Here is a 26,219-nt window from a genome sequence, read left to right on the forward strand (position 1 = left end):
AAAGAGATTTATTAAGGACATATGGCTCCCCATTTGGCATATGTCATTTGCACTGATCCACCTCCTAGATCAATTGTAGCTACTGTTCTTTCATACTTTTTACCCAAATTTCCTAATAGGTAGTTCAAGGCTACCTGCATTACACAACAAATAAATAAAATAAAATAATCATGTAGTTTAGTCACCTAAATGATATCCCAAATTGAATATTCTATTTATATATATTGGTTTGCTAACGTATGTGAGTGGTTTTTTTCTTGTCACTACTAGAATTATCACTCATTTTCCACCAAACCAGCTCACTGAGAATGTGTTTGGTGGAAAACAAATATATTCTCACTGAAAAATTGAGAAAGTTTCTAGATGTTTTACCGTATGAAATATTTACTATTTTTTTTCTTCTACACCAGTTTAATCAAAATAATATCTGTGAAAATAACTTATCATACATTTTTCAGTAAATTTTGTAATAGTGTGTTGCTTACACTGCACGATCATGGAAGAAAAGGGAAAGGAAACAATAAAAATTGAATTTAGATCTACTAAGTGGGACATTCTCACAAGTATCATTAGATAATTAAAGGGTGTACCTAGGATTTAAAGACGTTGAAAACATTATCAGCTTATAACATAAAGGCGAATAAATTTTTTAATAACGACTAATTAAGTGATAATTAATAATTATATTATGTCAAACAGATTTTTGACAGCATGAACAATGACAAAAACACAAATATATAGATGAAATATAATCTTTGCAGTAATAATAATTAAACTTTGATAATTTTGAAGTGATTTACCCAAAAATATGAACCTTCCTATGTACCATCGAGGACTGAAACCCATTCCGCCTTGTAATTAAGAGTAGTTTCATTCTTAAATAAATCCCTCACCTTATAACAATACATACAAAAAATGAAAAAACTATTAATCAGAATAATATAATATTTCTGAAGATTTGATATTTTCTAAAAAATATATATAATTAATAAAAAATAAAGGGAAAAAAAGGAAAGAAGAGTTGAGAAGAAGCTGATGTATACCGCTTGCAATATTTTTACAGCAGCATCACCTTTTAATAACCTCAAACCAGCAGTTGCCTGCATTTTTTATATTCATATATTAATACTTCATGTAATTAATTATGAAAATTAAAAATTTTAAAAGAGAGAAATTACCGTATTTAAGGTAAAATTATAATGAAATTACAAAATGTTTCTAAATTGGAAAAATAAATGAATAAGAATTAAATTAGTTTACCCCAAGTTTAAGAGGTGTTTGAGGCTGCAAATCTTTTGGAACCACAGCTTCAGCTTTGTCCACAAGAGGTTTTAGAGAAAGAGCTCCAGCTTTAGGATTATTTGCATATGAACTTAGACCTGGATTTATCTGTCCAACACAATTAATTATTAATTATTAGAATCATAAATATCAAAACATAAATATGCTAGGAGTACAAGATAAGGATTAAATAAAATTCAATTATGAAAGTTCAAAGTAGTACCACTATATAATATATATATATATTATCCATATTTCTGATATAGTAGGGTATCAATCACATAAAAACTAGCTTTGAAGAATTGCTTTCTTTGTTGTCTTAATTGAGTTCTTATTTTACGGATTTTGAAGTTCAAACTTGAAAATATGAGATTAAGAAGTTGTAGTTTTTGAAATTTAAAGTTCATGTGTTGAACATGTAATTTACTTGAAGAAAATTAAGTTTTGAATTAAATATCTAAATTCTTTAAAACTTTACTTAAGCAGTCGCTTGGTAGCTAGATTAGAAACAAATTATTCATGTATTAATTTCATGTAACTTATTATACAATGTGTGATAGGTGGATAAAAAATAAGTTATTTATGTATAAAATTAATACGATATTTGGTTGGCAATTTAGAAATATTCATAACTAATACATGTATAAGTTATGGTGAAATCTATATATTATTTTATGCAGAATATAAAATGGCATAACTAATACATAAATAACTAATCCATGCATAATTAATATATACATAAAATAATATATAATTTACTCATAACTAATTTCTAGCTTAACTTTAACCAAGTATGAAACGACGCCTAATTACACTCATGTCTCTAAAGCTTAAACTAATCAGAGACAGATGGCCCCTTCAGTCACTAACAGATACGATAGCTTTACAAAAGCAAACGAAAATTAGTATTGGGATAAGGGTCTGAAAAATATCTCAATTTTGATCAGATTTGCTGTTGTGATACTAAACTTTCATGAGGACCACTATTTAATACCATATTTTTTACCCCCTGAACTATTTAATAGTGTATTTTAAATGTACATATGTGCACACGTGGACACATTACTATTTATAATTTTGCATTTTTCTTATGTCCACGTGGGCAAATATATATGTTTAAAATACGGTATTAAATAGTCTAGGGAGGTAATAGGTCCTCATTAAAGTTTAGTATCGCAACAACAAATTCAACCAAAGTTAAAGATATTTTTCAGACCCTTATCCCATTAATATTTATATATTCTAATCTATATAATATAGACACATTTTTTATTTTTCCCTAGTAGACCAATTAGTGCCTAATGTGGAAGCATCATTAGGCTTTTGATGATGTCATGTTAAAATTTAAACTTTCAACCCTCAACTCTACTTTTGTTTTCTTTTTATATAGGGAATACAAAGAAAGATAAAAATATATAGGTGTACAACAGTGCTAATAAGAGACTAAGATACTTTATTGTTGTTAATCTTAATCGAAGCATGTGACGTTTGAACTGTCCATAATTATCTACTAAAGTAGTTCATTTTTTATTCCGATCCAGTGTGATATCTGTTTTGCGTCCAATTATTAATTCTATTTTGCGTCAAAAAGTTATGTTTTGAAAAATAAAAGTACTTCTTTAATTTATCAAAAATATTTTTATTTTTCAAAGCTCAAATTCGACCTAAGTTCATATTTTAAAGATTACAAAATAACTTATTTTTCTTTAAAAAAGGGAATTACTTAAATTCTTCTTGAAAAATTTAATTTGGTGCTTGTTGTATCTTTGGGTTTGAGAAATAATTTCCATCATACTACACTGTTTATACATATAAGCCGAAAAAAAAGGTGTTTCACTGACTTTGCATATAAGTTTTTAGTGAAGGTTAATCAATTGAACTCTTGTCCTGAATCTAGCTAGGCCTTTTTTTTGTCATTCATTTCAAGTTTTGAAAAAAAAAACTCCACTAAAATTATACAAATTTATTTAGCTTTCATACCATCAAAGTTACGAAAAACATAATTGCGACAAGTAACTGTTCATAATAAGTGAAAAATAGACGTATATGCACCCCGCAAGAAAATATTCAATATTATTGCCAATGGGAAGTAGATCCAATTTTGTGTCAAAACGAAAGACATGAACTCTACTTCCTGTGCTTCCAGCATCAAATATCACTGCATAGTGCTCTGATTCATGGCTTAGAAGTAGCCTTCTTACATGAGATGAAGCACTAGAATAATGACACAACAACAACAAAACTAAAAAGTGAAGAGGATAATTGTTTTGCCTCTTCATATTTGCTTTCTTCACTTTACTTATCTCTTAAAGCAAATTCTAGTCGTCTTTATATAAGAAAAGAGTGTTGGTTATTTGCCCTGATTTCTTACCATAAATAAGTTTTTCTTTTAGAAAAAGGTTTTAATATTTTACTAGTCTTTTTCTTGTAGGAAAGGTTCTAAGACTCTATAAATATAGGCTTGTTCCTTCTAACTTAATCAGCATTCACAATGTAGTCTTAGGGTTTTGAGAGTTGCGGTTATGGAGGAGAGTTTTGTGTACCTCATTGTATTCCGAGTGAATTGATTGAGGTTGTTTCTCTCTATATTTTGTACTCTCATATTTATAGTGGATTGCTCATCTTCTTTGTGGACGTAGGTCGATTGACCGAACCACGCTAAATCTGTCTCTTTTGATGTGTTTCTCGTTTGTCTTCTTACTCGTGGTCTTTCGAGATTTGCTTTGCTAGCTTCCACATTACACCTGCTTATTTCGGTCCTAACAAAGAGCACATTGTTTTTTTTTTAATATAATTAATTAATTTATTTATTCTTTAGAAACGTACGTTATTTAACAATTTATTTGGTGTTAGCTTGTAAATAGGGTAGGTGAAGCATCAAAACATCGGTGCGTTTTCTGATTTTCTAATTTACTAATTTATATCGAGAGATCAACCATGTGCTTACAACATTTTATAATATTTATAGTTAGAATACTTTAAAATACATATTCGACATAGAAAATATTCGTCGATGCAGAAACTTATGCAATTACACTGCGTACTCACTATACCCCGTCCTTTTACGATGTGTTAGGATTTAGTATCTTTAATTCAAATTAAAATGTTTATTATATTTTAATTATAAAATTTTATCGGTCAAATGAAATATTAACTTATTGAATACTGAAGTTGTCCTAAGATTGCCAAATGACATTCTAGTTTCCCTTCGTGAAAAAACGCTCTCTAAACCCTAGACAATAACAACCCTAAGAAAAACTTGATTTCTCACAGTTGATGGCCAATATGTCTGGTGGAGAACCTCCTCGAGAGGTTGTTCCGCCCCACCACCAATATCACAAAAAAAAACGAGCTCTGAAGGTTTTTGTGGTAATCAGAAACTTGTAAACAAAAAAACATAATTTAGAGGAAGAAGAAAGCTTCATTATTTACTTTATAAAAAAATATATGAGTATACTCAGCTTCAACTGAACTCCAGTTTGAAATTGTAGCTTTCCATGAAACCGTAGATCCTCCCAGTTTGATCGCATATCATGTTACAAATTTCCTTGTAAGAGGGCACAGTACTGCCCAATCTGCATTACAAAAGACATTCACTTCATTGCTTGAACTGCTGTAAAATAGTATTCCTTAACCTGGTTGTTTCTTGATGTATCTAACAATTCTGAGTGCAAGTGAGATTTTTTAGGCTATTGTAAAAATTGGCTTAAGTTTTTAACACTGAATTGAATGAGATATCAGGCCTTGTCATTTTAATTACATACAAAAGTTCTCCAATCAATTTTTTATAAGAACCAGCTTCAGACTACTTCATGGAATCAAAATGTCATCAACATATACTAATATTATTGTAGTCCTTTTGGAGGTCTTCTTTGTGAACAAATAATATCATGCTGACTTTGACTTTGACTGAAATCCATATCAATCAAAAATATTGAAATACTCTGCACATCTTTTACAAAATTTAAATAAGAAATATTTTTTTTTACCATTTATTCTTATGTCTCTTCCCAAATATTGTACTCTATTTGAGAAAAAAGTTATTAAAATAATCATAATATCAACCTATATAATCATTATTTAGAACTCTTCAAATTTTTAATTTCTGTAGTATGTATTTTCAAGAACATTTAATATTAAAGATAAAATAAGATAAAAATAATTTATTTTATCTTAATTTTATAAAATGACAAATATTTTAAATAGCTTTGATTTTTAATAAGACCCAGGAATGAAATCATTATTTTCTTTATACATGAATTTAAGATTTAATAAGAAAAATTCAAGTAGTTATTTGCTAAACTACATCAGGAAATAGGACTAGGATGACTTTCTATAACCTTTAAGCATATTTACTTTCCTTAATAACGCGTACTTGTTATTTTGAAATTGGAATTAAAAAGATTGATTGCTTTTTTCTTTAGTTTTCACAAAGTTTCACCCTAAACTTTGTAGTAAATAACTGACATGTTTATGTTAGTTGAAGAAAAAATATTACCAACATATTTATGCGTATTATGGAATAATTTCTGCGATCTCTAAGTGAGAGTGGGTAGGTCACTTTTTTCTTCTCAATAAATAGTATTCTAATTAGAAAAAGAAAAAAAAAAGATAACATTTGCCTTGTTACGTCTTTTTTTGCAGTCTATTTCAAAAAGTTGCGGTCTGGCGGAGTCAGACATACTTAATTAGAAAATTACACTATGTAATTAGATAAAAATATATTGTTAATATATGTATATTATTCTCTCCGGTCCATTTTATATGTCACATTTTTACTTTGTACTTACATTAAGAAATTATGTAACTTTACCCTTCTATCCTTATTTAATGTTTTCTTAAGTCAACTTTATAATAAATGATGAATAGATTTTCAAGATTAATTAACTACTCTATCATGGGTATAATAGGCAAAATTTGGTAATTTATGCATAAATTTTATAAAAGGACAAATATTATGGTCCAGATATTTATAGAAAGAAATGACATACAAAATAGAACGAAGAAAATACATATTGACACTCCTTAACTTCTACATAATTTTACTTTTTTATATTTTGATACACCTCAATTAAAATTCTAAATCCTACTATGATTTTAAATATTCCATGGGACACAACAACAGGACTATTGAGATATACAAGATAATTGACAGCATGAAACACGTTAATAAAGCTAAAGTAAAACCAACAATTAATACCTTATCATGCCAATATAAAAAGATCTTCTGCTTGCTAATTTGGATTCTATATTCTATGAAAAAGAATAAAGTATTAGTACTATATTATATTTTATTTAGGTCACTTTTCATCATTTTATGTCTTTTTCCATGCAAGCATACTGCATATATATAATTTATTATCCTATTCGTGGCATAAAGGACACTAAATATCTCATAATAATTGAAATTATTCCTTGACCTTAGTTTAATAATTTTATTAGCTGTACAACAAGTAATTATCAACATGGTGATGGTAGTTCGATGAATATGAAACACGAGATTTCCATCTTTCCAATTCAACGGGACATCACATATAAAAAAAAATAAAAAATCCCCCACATAATTAATGACGTGCTCCGTAAAATTTAAAATTATTTTCTTTATTTTTTCTAACAAAATTCACTATTTTCTTTTTTCAATATTATTATTTTTATCTCCAAAGCCATCAGGGGCGTATTAATCTCCAAGAAAATTGTTTGGGCCAATTGGACATGATAAAAGGGGAAAAAATCTAAACAGCAGGAATGAACATTTGTTTCCTATTTTCTACATTTTCAAACTAAAATTCTCATATTATATTGCAAGAAACTTTTGAATTTCCAATACATATATTTCACGGATATTCTTTCTTTTGGAGCAAGCTAAGTAAAGAAGATAATAACGATAATTTTTGTTAGCCACGTGAAGTTCACAATTAAACATAACAGTACCCATTTTTGATAAATTTGTTAGGCACAGAGTAAAGGACTAAAATGGATATTTTTTTATTATACATTACAAATAATAATTTAATCAAGTGAGGTCTATTAAGGATCACAAAAAAGCAACACCAATACATTAAAAAGCATTTTGATCACTTTCTCTAACGAGTTGCAACATACATACATATATATATATATATATATAATATGGACAATCAGACAAAAATCCTGGTAAACAGGATATATGAAAAAATGAAAATAGTGGATGAATCCATTGACGACAAAAGCCAAAAGCTATTTAAAATCAGAGATGAATTATCAAAATTATCTGAGCAATCTCGGATGTTACAATCTGAAATCAATCAACTCAGTACTTCACAGGCTAAAAACATGAGAGAGTTTTTACTCTTATGTGAACATTTGGATACTCATCCAAAACAGAATTCAAATCTGAAAGGAAATATCAATCCCAACAAAGTGGCAGGAGATGTCCCACTAGCACCTAGTGCCAAAAACATCTCGATGGTAAGCACGAATATATATGCCAACTTCTACATCGAAAGATGGAGAAAAAAGCCGAGCAATAATTGAAGACGCTACTTCGAAAGAAGCAAGCTCATCCTCAGCAAAAGCTGAGGATATGCCTTAAAAGCAACCTTTGGTGGAGAAACATTCAGAAAAATCCAAGGATTAAAATTAAATCTTAAAATGGAAGACAATCTATTAAGCAGAATGCAAAGAATGTTTTCAAGAGATAAAATTTCCTATCATGAGTATCAGGAAATAGAAAAGGTAATAGAAATTACCCAAACAACAGGAAAACATAAACTAAACCTGTTAACAAATCCTATGATAGATCAAATTCTTAGGAAGATTCCAGAAAGAAAAAGGAAAAAGATGAATTATGTTCATCTAGGAGGAATCCAAATATTCACGTGGGCTTTAGCATTCTTTGTTAAAATCTATATTTATTGCAGCTAAAAGTTATTTTTGTTGTAATGAATAATGAATCCTTTAAGTTATTCATATATTTATTTCTTTACATTTCTAATCACCTTAATGAAAATACTAGCTACTATAACCTCTCCCACATTTTTCTCTTGCTGATTCCCTTAATTATTTTCACAAGAGAATGGAGTAACTTCATTCCTTGTTTAGAACCCCATATTTGGTAGATATAGTAAGAGAAAAAAATGGAAGAGAGTTGAAATTGGATTCTATACAACAAGGTGATGCATGGAAAGGAATGGATATGTTGATTTTCAACTCTTGGCATTGGTGGACTCACAAGGCAAAATCTCAAGGGTATAACATATATATCTACCTTCTACTTTTCATCTCTCTTTAAGTAATTCAAAAGATACACACAAAGAAATGAGTCATCAATGTGCAGATCTAATTTTTTTTTTATATGTCAAGTACGTGCAAGTTTGATTCTCTTTTATGAGCTAAATATATCAAAAGATAATTGATAATAGGTGAAGCAAGACTTGAATCCGTACATGGACATAGCTACAATACTAAAGAGGGGTTCGAACGAAATCAATAATTTTTTCTTAAATTCAGTATTGGCAGAATATATATGTGCCTTCTAAGTTGACCTCATATTACATTTATGCCCTCCAGAAAATAAATTTAAAAAATTACTTATTTTTCATAAAAACATTTTTCATTGTACCAAACACACCCTCTGATATTACTATTAATCTCTAGTACTACTTAAAACAATCTCAAATTCGCTAATATTATTATCAATCTATATATATCGTCTTATAAATAATGTTTTTCACTCATCAATCAAATATTAGAAAACACAAAATATGACTTTCGTTATATTAAACATACCCTAAATTTGCAACTTCCAAAGCTTATGATCAGTCGCATCAATTAATTATGTTACATTTTGATTAATTAGGGGCAAAGAATGGGGTTCATCAGCTTCCAGCATCTACTATTGTTGTTAACAAAGTACTAAGTAGTATTAAGACACAAGTTTATCTCCTTGACCTCACATTAATTTTGTCACAATCAAGGAAAGATGCTCATCCATCAGCATAGAGTGGTCAGCACCTTGTTAATGATTGTAGTAATTGGTGCCTTCCTGGTCTAACAGACACTTGGAACCAATGCATCATTGGCTATATTGGAATTTAAAAATTATATACACGGACGGACGGTATAAAGATACTTTTATATTATATATATTAGGTCTTTATATATTCAGTGCTTCATGGTATTTGCTAGGGAATCAAGTTTCACAAGATACTATTGTGCATGCGAAGAAAATGTGATGCATCGTGTTGACAGTCAGCTGAGGGAATCAAGTCTCGATTGTTGGATTGATACATATGAAAGGAAGTCTGCAAGTTCAACTAAAGCAGTACTAGTTTTGCATGCATTTGGAAACACAAAATGCAATCAAAGAGTATCAGTAAGTTTTAGGGTAATTTGATTATGAAATATCCATCATATGATACGTGATTGAAGAATAACAATCACAATAACGATCTAAGAGGTTAGGTGTGCTTTACAAATTGCTCCGCCTGTAAGCTGACTTTAGCGCCTAGATGACAGAAACAATCTCCTCAAACTGCGGAGAAGGCCACATATAATGACATTAAGTGTATAGATAATAAGGTGACTGAAATAGTTTGACTTATAAATAACATTTGCGCCCAGCCAAAAAACCTACAAAATTTAATTTAATACTAATAAGCTTTCTAATGTTTCAAACACCAAATGTTTTTGTAAGTGAGAAATAGTAAGATAATGGCTCCCTAGATGGAACCATCTAAGAAGAGTAACCTTGAGGTAGAGGCTCTATTACAGAGTGTTAGCAGCAAATCAATAATCTTGGAAAAACATACGAGGAATGTGACACAAATCTTAAATGAATGACAATTGGTGTCTATCAACAAAGATGCTTTTTTAGAAAATCTGATAGGGCATATCAATCATCTAATAGATGAGTGTAAGTTTCATGATCCAAAAATGAAAGTGATGACACTTCTATATTTCCACCAAGACAACTCAGCCTCAACTCAATGAAACGAAAGAAAAGCAAAAAGATAAAGTAAAAACAAGATAAAAACAGAAAACTTATTCATTTTATAATAACCTCAAAACCTGGTTGTCACGTGTATAAGTCACTAATACATAATGTGCGGAATGAAAACATAATTATAAGTCACGGTGTCTTTGTTTCTCAAATAGAACAAAGCGTAACATAAAAACAATAGGGGCCGCCAGGGTGATAAACAGTTACCTCTATAAAGTCCTTTGACAAGCCTCGTAATTAGGAGAAGGAGAAGAGAAAATGCATGATACCGGACTCGAAACTTACACAAGTGTAGAAGCAAAGAGTGAGTACCAACCAATATGATACTCAGCAAGTAACCAAATAAACAAGGCAAACTAGCTAGAAAATGGGTACTCCTTTCATCCCCAACCAAACCTCCTCAACTACCACTTGCATAGAAATCAGTCAAACCTAACAATTTCATAACACACAGTTCACAAGGCTTAACCACACAGTTCAATAATCACAATTCAACAACTATCGCGTAGCAAGTATATCAATCACAAGTAACAACTAGATCAATCACAACTAACGAGGAGATCAATCACAAGTATCAAAATGCATCAAATCACAATAGTCAACGCTTGTCAAAACCATTTCCCTTCGGTACAATATCACTGGCCAAAACCATTTCCCATCAACTTTATATCACATCACTAGCCGGAATCATTTCCCTTCAACTTTATATCATACCATTTGCCGAAACCATTTTCCTTCAACACATGAATATCACTAGCCGGAACTATTTTCCATCAGCTTTATATCACATTACTAGCCTGAACCATTTTCCTTCTATTTTATTTCATTTGACTAGCCATAACCATTTCCCTTAGGCTTTATATCACATTTCTCTTCACAGTGTACAACAATCAATAACATAAGCAATTTCACACCATAAGAAATAGATAACAATTCAAGCAATTCAAGTCCACAGTTATGCCATCAAAGTATTCAATCAATCAATCAAAATAGGGGCCACAATAAGGCAATTCAAAAGCATTATGATCAATATGTTGCCTTTTCATTGATCCCATTTTTATTCACTAAGATTAATCAAGTGGAACAATGAGTCCATCATCTCATTCTCATTGCTCCCCCACACACACAATAAAGGAAAATACACGATTCTACAAGATTATAAAGTAACTCCAAAAACCCAAATTCGAAAATGAGGTTTGAATATGAAAATATTTACTTGAAAATATTACCCAAGGCATTTGGAACTCATCGGTAAAAATCATTTTGACAAAAAAATTAAAATCAATTCACAATCACCATTTTAGTTAAGAACTCAAGTTTTTGGAAAACCTTATCATTTGCCAATCAAAATCTCAAGTTTTGATGTTAAAATCCATAAATAATCAAAGGGAAATGAAGTATTAGGGTAACAAAAGTCTACCCAAATGATTTAGCATAAGAAATCTCTTCAAAATTGCCTCCAAAGGTTTTAGAAAGCTCAAAACAACCAAAAAAGGCTAAAACCCAGAAAATGGCAGGCATAAACCCCGTTTGATGTCTCTTAAGAAAACACAGGTTCGCTTGAGCGAATCTCACAAAAATTGGGGGTATCACTTTTGTGAAATGGACTTCACTGAAGTAATCATTGCAAAAGTGAGCCTTGGTTCGCTTAAGTGAACCCTGCTCAAACAACCAGTCTCGCTTTTGCGAGCCGGTCTTTGCTAAAGTGAAGGTCGCAAAAGTGAAGACCCTTCACAAACGTGAGGACTGACCAGAAATATCAGCCAACACAAAAATCATCAAAGTGACTCTCGAGATTTGTTCAGAACCCCGTACACACAAATCATATATGTAAATTGACTATACTTAACATTCGAGACTCAATGAAACCATCGAAACACACATCTGAGGTCTCCTTGACCTGAAACTTGTGAAAGTCACAAGAAATGAACATAATGCCTAAAAAGGTCAAATCAACCTCGGGACCTCTAAAAATTCAATCAAGACCTCACCTAGGCCTAAAATCATCCATCAAATCCGATTGAACTCTCGAAATTCGATATGAGCATCCGAACCATGAATGTTTATCAAGGTCAACCCAAAGGCTAATATTCCACAAATTTTCAACTTAGAACCTCAAATCCTCAAAAAGACTCTGAATCTAAAACCGACAACGTCTCTCCTAAAACTATTTCCAAATTACGAAACTGATGAAATCGATGGACTTCCATTCCGACACTCACAATTCCAAAAGACTCCAAAAATCACTTTTAATTAATTTTAGCGTTTCAAACTCAAAGCTTACAAATTTCACAACTTTTTACTCAAATCTCGAAACAAACTTTCCAATCTCACTCAAAAAAGACTCGGGGTTAAGATCCAGAGGGATAAAACGATAATTTACAAAGATTTTGAAAAATAACCATTCAAGTCATTATATTATCCACCACTAAAAATCATGTTTGTCCTCGAACATAAAGTAAAAGAAAGTAATTGAAGCCTCGAAAAGTTGAGGATATCTAGCATGCATATCTGACTCTATCTCCCAAGTCGCCTTACCAACTAAATTGTGATTCCACTACACCATAACTTAAGCAATCTCTCCTACTGGACTCAAAATCTAGAAAGGTCCAATGAATCTAGGGCTAAGATTTCCCTTCTTTCTGAACCTCATCATACCCTTCATGGGTGATACTCGGAGCCACACATGATTACCCTCCATAAATACTAAGGCTCGAACTCTCATATCTGCATAACTCTTATGTCGATTCTGGGCTACCAACAATTTATCCTGAATCAGACGGACCTATTCCACAAAATCTTCAAGCAATTCTATATCTAAAGAGTCCATCTTAGCCAAATCAAACCAACCAATCGAAGAACTACCCCATATTACATACAACATCTCAAATAAGACCATCAGAATATTAGAGTGATAACTATTGTTGTAGGCACACTCCGCTAAGGGTAAATATTGATCCCATCTAGCACCAAGTCAATCACTCAAGCTTACAGCATGTCCTCCAAGAGTTGAATCTTTTGCTCAGACTGACCATTTGTCTGATGGTAGAAATTTGTACTCATATCTAACAGAGTACCCAAACCATGTTATAAATCCTTCAAGAAATAGGAAGTGAACAAAGACCTTCGATCAGAGATAGTGGAAATAGGGACTCTATGTAGTCACATGATTTGGATGATATATAAATGGGTTAACTTATGTACTGTATACTTCACATGTACCAGAATGAAGTGGGATCACTTATCCAACCTATCAACAACCACCCAAATGGAATCATAAGCACTCACTGTAGTAGGAAAACCCACAACAAAGTCCATAGTGATATGTTCCCACTTCCAAATAGGAATAGACATCCTCTAAGATATACTTCTGGGCTGCTAGTGCTCACACTTGACATGTTGATAGTCAAACACATTGAAACAAAGTCTACAATGTCCCTCTTCGTGCCAAACCACCGGTAATGTTTGGTCAGATTATGATATATCTTCGCCTCTCTCGAATAGATGAAATATCAAGAACAATGTGCCTCTTCAAGAATCAATCTAATCAACTCGTTGTCTTCGACACACAATTCCTGCCTTCGATCCTCAAGTCCTCATCAGAATCAAGGACATCCTCCTGAATGTCCCTCTCATCACCTTGTCTCAAATGAGAAACAACTTCTCATCATCAAAGTGGTACTCATGGATCTGCTCAACTAGGAAAGAATGGGCCTCTATGAAAGGAATTAAACCATCGCTCTTTTCAGAAATCTGCAAGCTGATGAGACTGTTGGCTAATCTCTGAACATCTTTGGCCAATGGTCTCTCATCAAAACTGATAGCGACAAGATTCCTCATGCTAGAAGTTTTCCTACTCAAAGGATCATTCACCACATTGGCCTTTCTTGGAAGATACAAGATGGTGATGTCATAGTCCTTCAGTATATCAAACCATCTACGCTACCTCAAGTTCAGATCCCTCTGACTGAAGATGTACTAAGACTCCGATGATCGGTGAAGACATCACAATTTTTCCTACACAGATAATGTCGCCATAACTTAAGCACAAAAACTATGATTGTCAACTCTAAATCATGAGTATGGTAGTTCTTCTCATAGGTATTAAACTTTCTAAAAGCATAGGCGATCATTCTCCCCTTCTGCATCAAAATGCCACCTAACCCGACTCCAAAAGAATCACAATAAACTGTAAAGTCTACACCCTCCTCAAGTAAATTCAAAAGAGGAGTCGAAGTCAAGAAGGTCTTAAGCTTTTGGAAGTTGTCCTCACACTCATCAGACCATTGGAAGCTCACACTTTGTCGAGTTAATTTGGTTTAAGGACATACAATAGTGGAGAAACTCTTAAAAAATCATCTATAATAACCTGTAAGTCCCACAAAACTCCAAATCTCGATGACTGAAGTAGGCCCGTTCCAACTTGTAATTGCCTCAATCTTGGCTAGATCCACTGAATACCCTTCTTGGACACCACATGTCCCAGAAATGCATCAAAATCAAGCCAAAACTCGCACTTCAAAAACTTCTCATATAACTTCTCTTCCCTCAATCTCTGGAGCATAATTCTCCAGTGTCGATCATGATCCTCCTTAGTCTTGGATTACACCAAAATGTCATCAATGAACACTATCACAAATTAATCAAGATTAGGTTGGAACACCCCGTTCATCAACTCCATGAATGCTGCAAGGGCATTAGTCAAACCGAAAGACATCATAAGAAATTTATAGTGCCCATAACAAGTCCTAAAAGTTGTATTAGGAATATTTGATGTCCTAATCTTCAGTTGATCAAAGTAATCTTAGAAAACAAAAAAGCTCCATAAAGTTGATCGAATAAGTCATTAATACGAGGAAGATGATATTTATTCTTCAATGTTACTTTCTTTAACTGTTCATACTCAATACACATTCTCATGGTACTATCATTCTTCCTCACAAATAGAACATGAGCACCCTATAGAGAAATACTAGTGTGAATGAATCCCTTGTTCAACAAGTTCTGTAACTGATCCCTTAATTCATTCAACTCAACTGGATCCATATGACAAGTAAGGACAGAGAAGAGATTGGTGCCTGGCTCCAAGTCAATTGTCACGACCCGAGACCACCCCCTAGTCGTAACCGGCGTACTCGACCTCGAAGAGGTCTAATACTAGCCTCTTAGCATTCATTCATCACATAGACACTAAAACCATAAGGAATTTAAAACTTTCTTTACCAAGAAAACATTTCATAATTTTTAAAAAATAATAATAGCAAGCGGAAGACTTTCTAGACTTTATACATGATGTCTCAAACCATCTAATACTTTAGAGTACAAAATTCGAGACTAATCCCGTACACAACTTAAACAATACTAAAAGACATAAAAGAACGTATTGGGTATTGTCCTCGAATCTATGAGGACTCACCAAGTCTTCATCTTCAACACTTAGAAACCTATCAAAGCCATGACATGTCATCTTCTCCAAATCCCTACACTTGAGTTCAAAAAAAGGGAAAGAAAGGGGTTAGCACAATTAAGTACTAAGTATGGAGACCATGCAAAAACATGTCAAAAAGGACATTTTCAAAGAATAAATGCTTTCATATCAATTTGATAAAACCTTTCCTTTACAAGTATAAGAGACATAATACAAGTCAACATTAACATATAAGACCATAGCCCACCATACATATAATCAACATATGTCCATATACAACTCATGCTTAACTTTAAAAGAACACATGTCATTTCATTACCATAGGACCTCTACCTAATATAATCTTAAGACACACTTGAGTAAGACAAGAAGTGACCGCCCATACAACCTCTTCAAGCACACTTAAGTGTTCCTCAAGATTACCTTAGATAAGGACATTTCCTTTACAACATAACATCAATAGGCCAACATTCTTTAAGAAACCATTTTGGAGACATTCAAGCACATAAGGGGACTTTCACATAATAGTCGTTAGACTTAGGGAACTCACTTTAGTATCTTCAAAGCCTACTCGTGCCATGTGTAGATAGCATCCCATACTACTACCTACACGTTGTAGAACCTATCCAATAACTAGAGTGCACATCCCACATGATGGGAATAGGCATAACCGACATAGACCATACTAGCTAGGTATGGAATCCGGAGTCTATCCTACTCCGTGGAGGTTGTTCTACTTGCCAAAGGTAGAACTAGTAAGCAACCCATGTAGGCACATGGTTTAGGGGATGTCCAAGGAAGTTCATTGTGCCTAATCTCATACTCAACTAGGCCACCTTCCTAACCACATCCACTCGGTGCTAGCCTTGTTTCCCATAGAGTATTCAATCACATATGTACTTAGAGAAGGTTCCTTTTCTAGTTCAACCAACTCATAGTACCTCTTCCCAAGAAAGGCCCCATTTCTTAGTCATGGCCAATCAAGGTTCATAAGGATAGCTCATTAAATCCCCCTGGAAGGGTGCCTTAGGCCTACCGATTTTTCATTAAGGGTGCCTTAAGCCTGCCGGTCCAAGGTTCATCATTTCACACATGAGAAGGGCTACCACCATTAGGTCTACCGATTTCATGGTTTTACATTTACTTAGGAAAGCTAGACTTATGAAAGGGCACCATTTCTTAGTTTTGCCGATTCAAGTCTTGGCCTAGAATTCCTCTTTTAGCATTTATAGAAAGGGCACCATTTCTTAGTTCTGCCCATTTCACACATTCATGCATTCAAGACTTTAAGTAACAAGGAGGGACACTTTAGTCTACCAACCAAGTCACAACATTTTCATTTAAGGATACTTCATAATCCAACATCATTTCATATATACATCATGAGAAATCATACTTTAACTCACAATGCTATCCACTTTACATAGGATCATCACAAGATCACATAAAACTCATTCACATCATACCTTCACATATAGCTTCATATAGGACTTTACATCTAGCCTCATATGTGTATAATAATACAACAATATAATAACATTCACATAATGCCCTTCATGGCCTCAATTCACAACAATACAACAAATAACCACCTCCACCAAAGGTGGATCAAGCCAATCAATAACAATATTATTAATACTAAGAGATCAAGCCATCTCACCACCCTTTTCAAAGGCCATAAGCCACAATACTCAATTCCATGCCAATTATACAATATTTATCAAGTTTGATCAACTTACCCTCTTTCCATGGCTATCTTCATCATCCTCATCTTCCAACAATTTAACAATACAATAACAATGATAATAACAACAATCAACTATACAAGCTAAGCTAAACAATATCCAATAACCAACATAAAGTCTAAATCCCAATTTATGACCATTCAAGGCTACTACCTCACATTATACCATTCAATAACAATTTCTAGCAACTCAACATAGCTAAGATCATATAAGAACAGCCCACATCAACCACTCAATAATCCTACATCAATTACTCAAAATCATTAAACTCACTTTAGGCTAAATTTAAAGAATTTGAGAAGACATGGGTTCACAAATATTTCTTTCTTAAAACCATAAATAATCATTAATAACAACATGAAACATCATTTAAAATTATTTAATGCAAGAACCCATGCTTAGAATTCGAAATAGGATTTTTGTGTATTTGAAAAACCTTGAAAACCTTTTGATTGGGCTCCTTGAAAGAAAGAATGATCAAGGATAAAGGATCCCCATACCTCTAAGTTGAAAATCCACGAAAATTGATGAAAGAAGCCTCCAATTTGAAACCCTAGTTCTTCACCCTTCTTCTTCCTTGAACTTGAGAGAAATATTTGAGAGAGGGAATGATTTTGGAAATTCTTATTAAATGAAAGGAATTGGTCATAAAAAGGTCTTATAGTTGCTAGGAAAGGAAAATAATAGCATAGGGTCAATTTTGGAAAAGGACTAAGGACCCATAAATTCTTGACTTAAAAATTGTGCCCATTCCCGTCTAAACTCGTCCTTTGGACAGTGCTTCACTATTTCAGGCATAACTTTTTACTCCATGGTCGGAATTGGGCAAACTCGGTGGCGTTGGAAAGAGGACTCAAAGACCTTTCATAGGATAGGTAATGGCCCACCTAATTCATTTTGAGCTAAAAGATATGACCATTTAAAGTTGACCCTTACAGCTCACTAGTTCAAATGACTAGTTTCCGGTCATCACGGTCATTTCTCATCATTTCTTCAAGTTCTCAACTCCAAACTCACATGTGAGGCTCTAGTTTCACTAGTTCATTTTTAGGGTCGTTACATCAATAGCAAAATCAATATCTCTATTCACAGAAACAGCTAGAACATCAGTAGAAAACACATCTGAATACTCTCAAACCATGGGTACAAAATCCATGGGAGGTGGTTCAACACTAGTATACCGAATAAAATCCGAACAGGACAAAAACCCTCTAGCAACCAATCTCCAAGCTCGGATAAAAGAGATAACTTTGGTAGGATAAGAACCACTAGCACCGGTCCACTCAACTCTCGAGACACTCGACATAACTAAGGTCACAATCTTAGCATAACAATAAAAAATATTATGATGCGGGATGAGCCAATCCATACCCAAGATAAAATTGAAGTCTACCATCCCTAAAGTGATCAAATCTACCCAAGTATCATACTTGGCCAAAGAAATAAGACGAGATCGATACACTCAATCCATCAACAATGACTCACCCAATGGTGTAGAATTATGAATAGGCACAAGTATGCTATCAAAGATCATATCAAATCCAATAGCCAAAATAGGTAGGAACAGATAAGAAAGTAGACCCCGGATCAAAGAATACAAACACAGGTCGGTGGCAAACTGAGATGATACCTATAATCACAACATCAGAAGTCTCAACCTCAGGCCTTCCTGAAAAAACATAACATTGTCCCTCTCGATCCCTTAGAATCTGAGTAGTATCCTGACCCCACCCTGTGGAGTTGAAGCACCCCTACCAGAAGTCGCGCCACCTCTACTAGATTGACCTCTGCCTCGACCCCTGGCTGAAAGCGTTGAATCGTCTAGTTGGAGTAGCTGAATAAGTAAGTTAGGGTCCTAAGTGAGTATGCAAAGGACATTATCGAATCAAATGAGTTGGATAACCACACTATAATAAGACCTCGGCACGAATAACTATTGTGACAAACCATATGAGCTATCATGGCCACCTCACCCAGAACCATAGGATCCTTCGGTCGTCTGCCCATACTCAACTAGTGGCGTCGATGCATGAACCGGCCCACAACATTGAAAAGAGTTTCTACCTCTATGTGAACCCCTACCTCCAGATGAGGTACGAGAAAACTAACTAGATGATCGAGCTATCTTGGGGTCCTTAAACTCCTCTCTAACCATCAACTATGCCTCATTGGCGGTACTCATAATGGACTAGAATGAAACCCCTCTCTAGGTTCTTTGAACACATAAGACCTGATGGAGAAAGTAAACCCTCTCACAAACATAGGACTCTCTCTGTCTCATCCGAAACAATAGTCATGGTGTGCTTGGATATCTCACAGAAACGAGCCTCATATTCACAAATAAATTGTCTTGAGTCAAGCTCTCAAACCTCAATCAACTCTCCTGTCGCACTCTATAAGGGATGAAGCACTCCTAGAAAGCATTGGAGAACGTTGTGACATCTTGCAAGTTGATAACTAGGAAAAAGCTTAAAAATTGGAAATTTTCATTTTTGGAAAGAGTTTTAAAAAACTGGAAAATTGGTTAAGTGTGGGAAAAAGGTGAGTTTTGGCCAACTTTTAGCAGTCATAACTTCTAGCTCAGGATGATTTAGGTGTAGTTACAGTTATGGTTGTAAAGTTCGTGGAATGATATTTCCAACGCCACCGAGTTTGCTCGATTCCGAGTTTGTATGAGTGAGTTATGCCCTTTGGAAGTTGGGCACTTGACAGGGAAATTCGTCTGGAAATTTTAAGGGCATTTTGGTCTTTTCCCTAACCAATTCCTTTGGTTATATTGNTGAGTTAAAGGCAAATGTTCAAAAGCAAAGAGTATTACTTTTTGAACATGGGGGAGATAGTATATTGAGGTATCAAAGTAGATTGTGTGTACCTATGGTAGATGGACTCCAAGAGAGGATTATGGAAGAAGCTCATAACTCCAGATATTCCATTCATCCGGGTTCCACCAAGATGTGTCGTGACTTGCGAGAAGTTTATTGGTGGAATGGCATGAAGAAGGGCATTGCAAAGTTGATTGCTAAGTGTTCAAATTGCCAACAAGTGAAAGTTGAGCATCAAAGGCCCAGTGGTTTGGCTCAGAGGATAAAACTTCCAGAATGGAAGTACGAGATGATCAATATGGATTTCATCACAGGGTTGCCAAAGTCTCGCAGACAACATGATTCTATTTGGGTGATTGTCGACAGAATGACAAAGTCAACTCATTTTCTACCGGTGAAGACTACCAATTCAGCAGAAGATTATGCCAAGTTATATATTCAAGAGATAGTGAGACTTCATGGAGTCCCAATCTCCATTATTTCAGATAGAGGTGCACAGTTCACTGCACAGTTCTAAAAATCTTTTAAAAAAGGCTTGGGTTCGAAGGTGAACTTAAGCACTGCCTTTCATCCTCAGACTGATGGGCAAACAGAGCGTACTATTCAGACTTTAGAAGATATGTTGAGGGCTTGCGTGATCGATTTCAAAGGTAATTGGGATGATCACCTACCTCTCATTGAGTTTGCCTACAACAACAATAATCACTCTAACATCCAGATGGCTCCATATAAAGCTCTCTATGGGAGAAGATGTAGATCTCCTATTGGGTGGTTTGAAGTTGGTGAAGCAGGGTTGATTGGACCAAATTTAGTTCACCAAGCGATGGAGAAGGTGAAAGTGATTCAAGAGAGGTTGAAAACGGCACAGAGTTGTCAAAAATCCTACACTGATGTTAGGAGAAGAGCGTTAGAGTTTGAAGTAGATGATTGGGTATATTTGAAAGTTTCACCCATGAAAGGGGTTATGAGGTTTGGTAAGAAGGGGAAACTTAGTCCCCGATATATTGGACCTTACCGCATAGCCAAGAGGATTGGCAATGTTGCTTATGAGTTGGAGTTACCACAGGAACTAGCAGCGGGTCATCCGGTATTTCATATCTCTATGTTGAAGAAGTGCATAGGCGATCCTTCATTGATCCTGCCGACTGAGAGTGTTAGGATCAAGGATACCTTATCTTATGAAGAGATTCCTGTTCAGATTCTAGACTGCCAAGTTCGTTAGTTAAGAACGAAAGATGTAGCATCAGTCAAGGTCCTTTGGAGGAACTAATTTGTTGAGGAAGCTACTTGGGAAGCCGAAGAGGACATGAAGAAGAGATATCCATATCTCTTTGAATCCGGAGGAAATGCAGATTAAGGTACTAATTTCCTTCTTAGTGCTCTTTGATTTATAGTGAGCATGTTGTTGTTGTTGTTGCATGATTGCTTGTTGGGTGTTCGGGTGATATTACACCCTTAGCCTCTTAAGAGTAACCTCATTCGAGGACGAATGTTCCCAAGGGGGAGATATTATGACATCTTGCAAGTTGATAACTAGGAAGAAGCTTAAAAATTGGAAATTTTCATTTTTGGAAAGAGGTTTAAAAATCTGGAAAATTGGTTAAGTGTGGGAAAAAGGTGAGTTTTGGCCAACTTTGAGCAGTCATAACTTCTAGCTCAAAATGAATTAGGTGTAGTTCCAATTATGGTTGTAAAGTTCGTGGAATGATCTTTCCAACGCCATCGAGTTTTCTCAATTCTGAGTTCATATGAGTGAGTTATTCCCTTTGGAAGTTGGGCAGTTGACAGGGAAATCCGTCCAGAAATTTTAAGGGCATTTTGGTCTTTTCCCTAACCAATTCCTTTGGTTATATTGTTGTGTTAGACTGATTTGTAGATCAGTTTGTCCCATTTTTAAAGAGTGAGAGTTAGGGTTTGAGAGTGAAGAGGAGAAGAAGAGGAGAAAGAGAAGAGCAAGCAAAGAGATCATCGTGGATATCGTCGGGGGTGATCCCTACTAGGTATGTGAGTCCATAGTGTTGGGTTGGTTCTTTTCCCCACACGCCAAGTTCGTTTTATTTTCAAGAAAAGATTGATTGTGTTGTTGAAGTTGTTGGTTGTGTTGTTGATGTTGTTGATTGTGTTGTTGGAGTTCCTTGTTGATTTGGGACATGTTTCCGGTTGTGTTTGTGAGTTGAAATATCTTGTATATTAAGGGATTTTATGATTCTTAGTGTTTGGGGTTGAAACCTTTGAAGTTAAAGTGGTTTAGAGTTGGTGAAACAAGGGAGAAAAGTCAAGTTTTTTGGGGAAAGGGGTGGCGCGTTGCGCCTGCCAACGCGCCCCAAAAGAGGTTCTGAACTTTCCCCCTTGGGGCAGCGCGCCTAGCAGAGCGCCAGCAGGTCCCTTCTGAGCTTCAAGACCTGGCGCTCCGCGCCTTGCAGAGCGCCAAGGACGCCAAGTTTCCCCATTCTTTTCATACTTTCTCATGCATGTTCCTTGGTATTGTACCTATGTTTCCTAGTTGTTTCCAGCACTCCAAAGTACTTCTAAACGTCAAGGAGTCATCCATAAACATGTGATCATATACCTTGAATCTATAATCCAATTCAAGGCGAGTTAGAAGTCAAGCTTAGAAGTTAAGAAAGTCAGTTAGAAGTCAAGCTTAGAAGTTAAGAAAGTCCAAGCAAGTCTTTAAGGTTTTCCAAGAGTCTTCATTGAACGTTTTAACTTCATTTTTAAGGCTCAAGTTTCAAGTCAAGTAAAGAGTAACGAGTTTCAGTTAAAGTCAAGAGTATAAAGTTGAGTTCATTTCTCAAAAGTTATTAGGGAACTAAGTATTCACAAAGAAGTTTTAAAGAAATGTTTTCACATTTAAGTAAGATTGGAAACTGAGATTTTCAAAGAGCCTTCGGGCTAGTTTTTGAGTAATTATCTCAAATCAGCAGGAAGACATATGTTTTAAAAACATAAGAGCCAGTACATTTTTGGGAGTAGTATCGAGCACCGAATTGGGGAAGCGTTCAAAGAACCCACAACCCCCATAGAACCATGTAGGCACCATGGGTAGAAGAGGTTCATACTTTTTAGATGAACCTTTTCAGATTAGACTAGTGGATCCATTAGGCAGTTCAAGTCTTATACCTTTGGCCAGATATAGGATGCTCTGGCAGTGTGAGGTCGATCGTTGTATCATCACTATAGCTCTTATGTGATGGTTGACAGTTAGAGAAACTCCCACATTAGTTATTGTATTTTCATACATAGAAAGTATTGTATTTTTATATACATAAGTTCATTTGTATTTCTATATACATCTCAGGCTTATTGTATCTTTGTATACACACAGAGTTTATAGTAGGTTTTAAACAATCTTTCTTTATATCGCACTTGTTCAAAATTACCTTATATTGAAAGCAGTCGGTCAAGTTGAGTTGAGTTGAGCCATGTAAGCTATGCAGTTTCTTTTAGATTTCCTTCTAGCCTATGTTGTTTAGTTTTCCAGCTCGCATACTCGTACATTCCATGTACTTATGCCAGTTAGCCTGCATCATCTTGTGATGCAGACACAAGTACCCAGGGTCAGCATCCAGTACGCCGTTGATCTAACTAAGCACTCCAGGGTCAGTGGTGAGCCTCCTTGATTTCCGAAGGACTCGGTTATGTTGTTCTCTTAGTTTTGTTTTATTAGGATGTTGCAGGGTCTGTCCCAACATCCATTTCAGTATTTTAGAGGCTTCGTAGACAGTCAGTCAGTTAGTATTGAGTCCCTCATTTATGTATATAAGTAAATATTCTATTTTGGGACACGAACTGCCTTTTGTCATGTTATGCATCAGTTAAGTTATTTTATAACCTTGCATGGTATTGAGTTATTCTGTTGAGATAGGTTTCCGCTTAGTTAAGAAAGCCAGGCCAAGGGTTCGCTTGAGGGCCAGCAATGGTCTTCGAGTGCCGGCCACGTCCAGGGTGTAGGCTCGGGGCGTAACAAACTTGATATCAGAGCATAGAGTTCAAGAGTCCTAGGGAGTCTATGAAGCTGTGTTTGTAGAGTCCTANTTAAGTTATTTTATAACCTTGCATGGTATTGAGTTATTCTGTTGAGATAGGTTTCCGCTTAGTTAAGAAAGCCAGGCCAAGGGTTCGCTTGAGGGCCAGCAATGGTCTTCGAGTGCCGGCCACGTCCAGGGTGTAGGCTCGGGGCGTAACAAACTTGATATCAGAGCATAGAGTTCAAGAGTCCTAGGGAGTCTATGAAGCTGTGTTTGTAGAGTCCTAGTTATCGGTGTGAAGCGCACCACATTTATAATTGGGAGGCTACAACATTTAGGAAGATTTCTCACTTCTTTCACACTCATCTCGTGCGTTAGAGTTTATCTTTAAAGAGTTTCTTCCTAATCCGTGCTTGCGCGTGTTTCAAATAGTAATGCCTCCACGAAGAGTTGGTAGAGGGCGTCTTCGTAGACGTTATGTTGATAAGCAAGTGTTACCCTATGCACCAAGAGTGCAACATTAAGGGGACATTTCTAATGCTGAGTTCAGAGAGGCAATTAGAATTTTGAGTCAAGTTGTAACTAATCAGATTGGTCAGCAAAGGGGAGCTCGACATGAAAGAGCTGACACTTCAAGGATTCGTGAGTTCTTGGGGATGAATCCTCTGAGTTTCATGGGTTCGAGCACTGCTGAGGATCCAGAGCACTCATTGAGGAGTTAAAACGGATTTTTGATGTGATGCCTGTGGCAGATACTGAACGGGTTGAACTAGTTACGTATCAATTGAAAGATGTTGCTAGAACTTGGTTCGACCAATGGAAAGGGGGCAGAGTTGAGAATGCACCACCTGTGAGTTGGGCCTATTTTGAGGAAGCTTTCTTAGGGCGTTTCTTTGCTCGAGAATTGAAAGAGGCCAAGGTACGTGAGTTCCTCACTCTTAAGCAGGAGTCTTTGAGTGTTCACGAGTACAGTTTGAAGTTCACACAATTATCCCACCATGCTCCGGAGATGGTTGCAGACATGATGAATAGAATGAGTTTGTTTGTTGTTGGGCTGTCTCGGTTGTCGAGTAAGGAAGGTAGGGCTGCAATGCTTATCGGGGATATGGACATATCAAGGTTGATGGTTTATGTGCAGCGGGTTGAGGAAGAAAAGCTGAGGGACAGAGAAGAGTTCAGAAATAAGAGATCCAAGATCGGTAATAAGTCCGGGCAGCAGAAAGGTAATGTGAACCGTCCGTCCTTTCAACAAAGGCAAAAGGGACCTGCTCCATCATCTGCTATAGCACCTGCACCCAGATACAGAGGTGAATTTAATGGCCAGAATTCAAAGGACTTCAAGGCTAGACCAGCGTAATTTTCGGGCAATGTGGCGCAAGGGGGTAGTAAGCCTCCTGCCTGCGCCAAGTGTGGTAGGAACCACTCAGGTATTTGTCGAGAGGGTTCCATCGTTTGTTTCAACTGTGGTCAGAATGGACATTTCATGCGAGAGTGTCCAAAGAACAGGCAGGGTAATGGGGGCAATAGAGCACAGTCTTCTTCAGTTGTTCCACCAGACATGACGACACTTATATGAGCTACTTCTAGTACCGGTGGAGGAGCAAACCGCCTCTATGCAAGCACCAGTCGCCATGAGCAAGAGAACTCTCCAAATGTTGTCACTGGTATGATCAAAGTCTTTGCTTTTGATGTGTATGTTTTGCTAGACCCAGGAGCAAGTTTATCTTTTGTAACTCCTTATGTTGCAAATAAGTTTGAGGTTCTTCCTAAAAGACTTTGTGAACCCTTTTGTGTTTCTACACCTATTTGGGGAGTCTATTCTAGCAGAAAGAGTTTATCGTGATTGTCCTATTTCCATCAATCACAAGAGCACCATGGCTGATTTGGTTGAGTTAGACATGGTAGATTTCGATGTCATTCTAGGTATGGATTGGCTTCATGCTTGTTATGCATCGATAGATTGTAGAACTCGAACAGTCAAGTTTCAGTTTC

The 26,219-nt window shown here is 35.3% G+C and overlaps 1 pseudogene; it reads right to left on the bottom strand.

Moving 5' to 3' along the window:
* Positions 1 to 11: 11 nt before the first annotated feature.
* The window catches only part of LOC125847051 (apyrase-like), a 31,606-nt pseudogene continuing 5,398 nt past the window's right edge, over positions 12 to 26,219 (bottom strand).

The sequence above is a fragment of the Solanum stenotomum genome, chromosome 12 (genome assembly GCF_019186545.1).
Source record: "Solanum stenotomum isolate F172 chromosome 12, ASM1918654v1, whole genome shotgun sequence".
Classification (NCBI taxonomy): domain Eukaryota; kingdom Viridiplantae; phylum Streptophyta; class Magnoliopsida; order Solanales; family Solanaceae; genus Solanum; species Solanum stenotomum.